This window comes from Falco rusticolus, chromosome 20 (genome assembly GCF_015220075.1).
Source record: "Falco rusticolus isolate bFalRus1 chromosome 20, bFalRus1.pri, whole genome shotgun sequence".
Classification (NCBI taxonomy): Eukaryota; Metazoa; Chordata; class Aves; order Falconiformes; family Falconidae; genus Falco; species Falco rusticolus.
Genome location: NC_051206.1, coordinates 1,768,170 through 1,776,023, shown reverse-complemented (window position 1 = coordinate 1,776,023; position 7,854 = coordinate 1,768,170). Strand labels below are relative to the sequence as shown.

Genomic DNA, 7,854 nt, shown 5'->3' with positions numbered 1-7,854 from the left:
GTCTGTGGATGCACACATTCAGGGCGCTAGGCAGCTTGCAGGGAAACGCCGACGTACAAAGTCAACTTGATGCATCAAAGGTAACGTATTTAGAATTAAGTGTTAGGAAATGAAAATGGAGTGAAAGGCTGGGCGATGAGTTTACGGCCAGCTCCGTTAGACACCTTGATATCTGTCAGCTTGAGCAGTGCTGCGGACGGAGGGAGAAAGCTGCTGGAAACACTATAGTTTCCTTCAAATTGAGTTTAAAACATTGACAACCCACAGACTATTGAGCTGAAAATGGAAGAACTCCCATTGATTCCTGTGGGCTCCGGATCAGCAGTAGAATGCATTTCAAAAAAAGCATCAAAAGTGTAATGGCATTCCCATGCTCCTAAAAGATGAGAATGGTAATGTTTTTATTATAAGGTTCATTAAAGACAGTTGTATAATTCTGGTTCTGTTTTTAACAGGGCAGTTATATACCTGCCAGCCTGATAATAGCAAAACCAGAGAAGGAAGTGTCAGGCAGGACCCCCCTGCTGTCTTTTTATATGGTTTTTTCCTTAAGCCCCCAGCTGCTGGGGTCATGTGAATATTGGAGAATAGCTGTTTATTTTGTAATTCCCTTTACAATCTTCATCAGTGCAACTCTCCCCCCCCCCCCCCCCCCCCCACACACACACACACTCTGGGGAAAGCAACTTTGTAACTACTGAAAGGGAAGGTAAAATTAAACAAACTCCCTTTTCTCATTTCCTGATTTCAAAATAACTGAATTTTAGCATTGGTTTGGGGGATGTTTGGAAGTGGCGTTAGACTCCGATTACAGGTTTTCTGTGCAATTACTGGGTATTGTGCTGTTCAGGGAGAACAAAATACTCTGCTGTGTGCGCAGCCTCCTGGATGAATTTGTGCTTTTCTGCCTGAAATGTTGCTGGGTTTCTGCTGTTCGTCCACTGATGCCAGTTTGGGCAAGAACCCTATAACTTTTCTTTGTGTCCTTAACAATTAAGGAGGTAATGTTCCAAGAAGGCTTTGAAGGTGTGAGGTTGAACCTTACTTAAGGGCTAAAGGTCATGAAGAGCTAAATATTTATGTCACGCGTTGCTTTGGATCGAAGCAGAAGTCAGTGCAGCACATACTGAGCTGCCCGAGCTAGTGGGAGTTGGTTGTGGTGCTCAGACTAAAAGGGCTCTGTCTGAGCCTACCTTACCTAGAGGTAACAGGGATTGAAACTTAAACCACCATGGCTGCAATTAAAACAAAAAAAAATCCGATTAAAAACTTGCTCTTCGACTGCAATGCAAAACCCCAAGACTGTAATGCGTTCATCTCTGGTCTTTTGTTACAAGTTTCCTATTTGGTTTTTGTTTTTAAAGCATCAGTTGCTGGAATCATGTGATTATATTATAATATATTAACTTGAGCTTAAAAACATGTCCAAACTCTTCTTAGGGAAGGTCTTTCCACTCCTCTTTGTACGGTTCTGGTGAGGGAAGTGACTGCTTCGGAAGGGAGGATGGAGCCACTCGCCAGGTGTCCAGGTAAGACCCAAGAAATTCAAACTTTCTGCAGCGTCCCTAATGATTCCTCTCCTAGCAAACAGCACACAGAGCATCACTTGACGAGGACTCATTCCTGAATGCTGGCGTGTGATGGCATCTTTATGGTTGTAGCACATTGTCTGAGCACCACTCTGCTCCCAGAGAAGGCTGCTGTCTGGCTGCCAGAGCTCGCGGGTGTGCAGTATCCAGACAAGCAAAAAAAAAAAAATTAAAAAAAAAAATAAAAATTCAGGCTGACCTTGAGACCAAAGCTGTTGAACTTTGTGCTGTGCAAAAGACAACAACTGATGCGACCAAATAACAGGTTCTGGAAGACTTCGGGAAAAATTGACTGCTGCCTGTCTCACTAGCTAATAATTGTCTTGCAAATGTCAGCAGGGCACTGAAATTATACTGTCCTGATAATGCTGTGGGTAGGATCTGCAACCAAGGAGAAAGAGCCTGTAAAAGCAGCCTGCTGCTCGGAATTATTTCCAAGGCTGGCAATATTTTGCTCTGAGATTTAGAAATCTTTTGGAATAAGCTGCCCTTTTCTGTAATGAATTGGATGTCTTCCGAAGATTGATAAACACAATTTTATCTTGACTCTCCATTGGAAAAAGTCCCTGGAGGAATTTGGCACATTGTACATGGGAAAGCTTGTGCTTTTACAGATATTTTTAAGCTGCATGAAGATTTAAGGGTCTAACGTACTGCATATTGAAGGTTATTAATTTTTAGGTCGTTCTTGCCACTGGGCTCCTTTAAATGTCACTAGTCACTTTTTTTAAAACCTATATAAAGGAAAGGGGGTTAAAGATAAGGCTGTAAGTCCATCAAGCTGGAAACTTGCCTTAAATTAAGAAAAAGAAATTACCTGTCTGATACTATTGCCCATGCACAAGCATGCCTTCCTCATAATATTAAGAGCAATAACGAAGGCTCTGACAGACTTTGTTGAGTTCGGGCTTGTTAGAGGACAAGAATTAAATTCTCTCCTTGCTCTGCAGAAAAGAGGAAAGACGGATTTCAGGGATACACAGCACCCTGCGGGAGCAGAGAATCTTCTTCCTGATCACCCCGGAGTCCTCCTCATCCCTGGAACGATGAGATTTGAGTATCATTGTTCCAGCAAGTGTTGTTATCAATGGCAGATCAGAATAAATCAGCAGGTCCCTTAAAAATCTAGCCAGCCTGACTCCGTCCTGGTAAAAAAGTAAAACAGAAAGACTGAAGTGGATGGGTCAAATGCAGAGCAAGGAAACCCAGACCCGCAGCAGTTTTGGGTCCTGAGTGGTGCAGCAGTACCAAATACTCCTTCATCTGTTTCTCATGCGCTTATCTCACCAGTGCTTAATGCCCATTATTTGCTTTGATGCCCTGGTGGCTGGCATTTTAATAATACGGAGGCAGGTTAAAGTAAATTGGGCTACAGAGGAGAATTATATCTGTCATTACTGGAGTCGAGGGATGCATTACACCTTTGCCATTACTATGCTAAGTCATATTCTAGTATGGCAAAAATAAAACTACATTTGAGGCAGACAGATCACAGGGTTCTCTCCCACAAAGTCGCTGCCAAGCAGCCCTCCAGTGCTGGCTCAGCACTTCTGGGGTCTTCAGCGAACCGCAGAGATGGATGTGAACATTATCGCCTGGCATCGAAGACATGATGAGCTTCAGTGGCTTTAAGGTACATCACCCTAGGCAATTATTTAGGTGACTTTAAAAATAAAGCGTGCAATACATATATCTATAATTTCTCGTTTATTTTTGTTGTATGGTTGAGCTACAGGTAAGACAAGTTTTCTAAATAGCGACAGATAAGCTGCTAAATGCGTTCATCCTTTTTTTTTTTTTTTCCCGGTAATTTTTGTATTTCTTTCCCTCTAGGAAGTATCAAAATTTGGCAGAAAAGGAAGAGAGTCTTTCCAAACTCCATAGTAGCTGAAACACCGTGCATCTGCAAGGCAGCCTTGAGTAACTCAGGAGTTACTGCCTCTCACGGAGGCAAGATGCAGCTGATCAGCTGCCATCTGGCCAGGTAGTAGATCTTATTCCTGTTGCATTGCTATGGAGACGATGGAGAAAATGGGTGGCCTCGGTGGTGGTGAAGCCATGACCTTTAAGACAGCTGATTGCATTAGTGACCGCAGGAGCTCCCGGGGGGGACCTGCTGCCTCAGCTGCGTGGAGTCCAGGTGTTTCTGACTCTGCTCCTGCTTTACTAGAGCACCTTGGGAATACCACTTTACTTTTTTAATTCCTTCCCAGATGTTAGCATGTCTCATTTCAATTGAGAGCTCGCTGGGAATGGAGCCTGCATCTTACGCCCAGCATTTTGCACCGGTGCTGCCTTGGTCGCAGTGATAACTTTTGGTGCAAGTGAAACAGAAATAATGAAGTCAAACAAGCCCTCCGTATCTCCCCCCCTTCCCCATCACCCCCCAGTGATACTTTGCATATTAAAAAGGCAAGTAAAATCAATTTGATAATGCAAGAACTATGGTAGCTCGTGACTTTCAATCAGTGCTTTGGGCTCCCCAGTGATCTGAAGCACTCTTACTTGCTAAAAGTGAATTCTCAGAACAGCAGGAACGGGGGGATCTTGATAGGCTGATGAAGAAGGAAAAAGCATTTTCCTCCAAAGTCCTCGTGGGATTTAGAGCTGAAAAAAGAGAGCAGGCTAACATATACAGTGATGTTAGTGTTCTGCTGAAAAACAAATGCGTGTCCCAACAATTCAGGGCAAAATTTATCTTAAGTCACCATCTTGTGACTTGCTTGTTTACTCAGGCTGAATTTTCAGGGAAAGATTGAATTTAACTGCAAGTGGACATTTCATTCATTAAAAGAAAAGGGCTGGCCAAATTAAATCGTAGAATAGTAGGAAAACATGGGTTGGAAAGGTCTTCTGGAGGTCATCTAGATCAGCGTCCTGCTGAGCACGGAGTTCACTTCGTAACGAGATCGGTGGCTCCCAGCCGGCGTTTCTGGCTGTGCCCGGCTGTGGTTTCGGTGGCCGCGGGATCGCAGGTTGGTGAGCGCTGCTGGCCTGCCTGGGGCGGGAGGTTACTGAGCACAGCAGCACGTTCTGCTCTTAAAACCTTGGGAGTAGTGATTTCTCCACGATACATGCGTACCTACAGGATGCAGGTAGGACCTTCTTGAGGTTATGGTAGACACCAAGAAATTTTGGCTGCTTTAGGCGTATTTCTCTTGTATTCTTTTTAGAGCTGGACAAGTTGGAGCACCGGGCATTTAAAAGATGTAGTAAGAAAATCAGACCTTGTGGTAAAAAGACATTGTAATAATAATTAGACCTTGTTTGAGTTAATATTTGTGTTTACCCCACCCCAGTCCTGGATCCAGGGTCCATAGTCCCAGCTGCTGTAGAGAATTTAAGAAAAAAATAATCCTTGCCTGAAGAACATTTTATCTGAGGATCATCCCAGGGAAAGCAGATGCATGCAGATGTACAAAAGAGCCCGTGAACAGAGTATTGGCTGTAAGAATTGTTGGAAATAGAAATGTTTGGTCCTTAGTAGTTAGTTAAAAAGAAAGCGCCATCCCCGAAGCGCTCTCAGCAATGTCAAGGAGCTTTTTTTCTCTTAAACTCAGGTGGCGGAGCCTATAGATCGTGTGTGTTTATGGGAAACTCCTCCGAGGCTTCGAGAAAGGCACAGCAGGAAGAACAAACACGCTTGGCTGATAACAAGAGCAGAGATGTAGGAGAGACTAGCGCCCGTGAATAATCAGAGGCAAGGCTTGTATTTCATGCATCCCAAGCGTGGGGCCAGATTCCTTTTTAAATTCCTCTTACTGGGCAAAGGAATGAACATTTCTATAAACTGCAGTTGATGGTACACAGGTTGTCATTTATAAACAGCCTACTCAAACATTGCAGTATTTGCAATGTATTTATATCATATTATGAAAGATAAATTGTTGGCAAACATTCATAAAGTATTTATTGGACGTGCCACTGTTTGTTCAGTGATTTATAAATCAATGCTATAAAGTGTAAAGTGGTGACAGACTTTCAGATAAATTCTTTGCAAAATATTTGCTGTGCATCAATAATTCTGATATTAATTAGTTTACAGTTTATCCACAAGTGCTTTGGGGATGATTTATAGTTCACTTTCTCACTAGCCCAAGTCGCAAAGGGTCTGGCTCGGGGTGTGTGCTAGACCTGCTGGTTGGTCGCGTTCGTAGTTCAGCCTAGAGCTGAATCTGGCCCTGTTTGGTGCATCTTCTTTGCAAACTCATTGCCAGGAGGCAACAGCAAATGGAAGCAGCTAGAGGTGCTGAGGAAGGCAGGACAACCCCGAGCCTTTGGCAGCAGCAAGCTGCTTTAGCAGCCTGCCAGCAGCACTGAGCAACCCGGCCTCCGCCAGGAGCTTTCTCCCTGCTCCACTTTTTCTCCACCTTCCCATCTGAGGCAACGTCTTCCACCTTTTATCACCCCTTGGTTGTCAGCCCATTTCCATTAAATACTTAGAAACTTCGTTGGAGTGATGCATTTCCCATTGTTTGGCTGATGTTTGAGACCTAAAAGGTTTCTGGTGCTTTTCATGCAGGGAGGGAAGAAAAACCCAAACCCACAAACCAAAAATCACAACAGGATTCTCACTTTACGAGTTCCTAATAGCCAAGTTGACTTCTGTATCCCCTCCTCCACTCTCCCTGCAAAGCATTAAATGACTCAGAAGAGCTGGAAAAACTTAGGGTGAAACCCTCAAGGTTAAAACAGCAGAGGTGCTAAGCCTTCTGAACAGCATGGGGGGTGGTAAGCCTGTCCTGTGCTCTCTAGAGCACCCAAAAATCTTAGAAAACATTCTGTAGAAACGGTGAGTTATTAATATGTGCTTGAAAGAAAGGTCACTTGTTGCCTTAGCAAAAGGTTTTCACATTGATGAATGGAATGCCCGAATGTGCAGCAGGTGGGAGGCAGGACGGGGCTGAGCGGAGGGCTGGCTTAGCTGGGGTGCTTGATTCCCTTCACCTGGAGGTTGCACATGCTCCTTAATCTGCCTGGGGGGCTTTGCTGGCCACGTTCTCCTTCAGTTGCTCTGTGGGGCTCGGTAACAGCAGATGAACAGCCATGGTGTTCCTTCCACAAGCTTAGAGGTACCTAACTCTTAAAAGACACCAAAATACGAAGGCTTTCGTCTTTAAAGGACCGAAGCTGCACCTGTTGAGATGCAAATGCACGGTAGGTTATATTTATCTATGCAAATGAGTTTTGAAGTAGTGCTTGAAATTCATTCTGGTTAGTGTGCGGTCATCTTTTGCTTAAACTCACTGAGGTTGAAATCTTAGTCGGTTTTAGAACTGTAGAAATTAGAATGACTAGTACTAATAGAGCGTTTGTGAAGTGCGCGTCGCTATCTACTCATGTGCTTGTTTACACAGACAAAACAGCCTTCTTGTGGTATAAGGAGCTATTCTTAAATAAGTGCGGAGTTAGCTTTTGGTGATGGATGTCCTCGCTGAGGTGGTAGAAACGTTTAGACCTGTGTTAATGTCCTAGTGAAGATGAATGAAGAGCAGTTAATATGTTTGTTCCATCAACAAGAGGATAGTAAGAGTACGTAGCTGCATGCCTAGACACTCCAGTATCTTTTGCCTGATGGCAGTTAGTTGGTATGTTTTATTCCCATTTGATGAAGTTTTTGGTGAATAATTACAGCCCACTGAAACAGCTCTGAGTAAAGGCCCCCTAATTGCCCTCCCTTGGGAAGTTTCAGGCAGGATTTTTGTAGCTTTGTTTTGCTCTGACTTTCCTTTTGAAAACAGACTTCTGGGGAACAGCTCTGTAGAGGTGGAACTGCGTTTGAGCTAAATGGGGCTATCTAAATGCATTACAGCTTATTGTGCTTGCACTTCCTTAGCTACATTACTACTAAGAGCAACCTTTAGACAACTGAATGAAGCAGGGATAGCAACGTGCAAGAGTCGTGTGATTGGTGTGCATTATCAGGCTCCTGCTGGCAAGAGCCATCAAAAGAAAATGTGGGAGTGATAGCCCTGGATAGTACACCAGGAAATGTCAGGTATTTCAGGCAAGGAAAATTGGTTTGAAATCTGGATGCACTACCAGGTGAAGCTTCAGGAAGCACTGCAGGGAGCCATCCCTTCTTTGTGAGCATCCCTGACCCTCCCCTCAGATCTCAGGTTATTAGTATGATACATTTAGGCTTATCGATTCAAAGGGAGTGAATTTGTCTTGTCCGGTACCTTTTGAGAGATGTTCCGTGGCACACCTGACTTTCCTCTCGTGTCATACCTTGTACCTTTTAGCTGATAAGCTTATCTGGCCA

General features: G+C 43.9%; 1 long non-coding RNA gene across 1 annotated transcript in view; it reads left to right on the top strand.

The window, feature by feature from the left end:
* The first annotated feature begins 2,575 nt into the window (after positions 1-2,575).
* LOC119140400 overlaps positions 2,576-7,854 on the top strand; it is a 149,051-nt gene continuing 143,772 nt past the window's right edge. The window contains exons 1-2 of the long non-coding RNA XR_005101610.1: positions 2,576-3,222; positions 3,423-3,573. This is a non-coding gene — a long non-coding RNA (uncharacterized LOC119140400). The remainder of the gene's footprint in view (positions 3,223-3,422; positions 3,574-7,854) is intronic.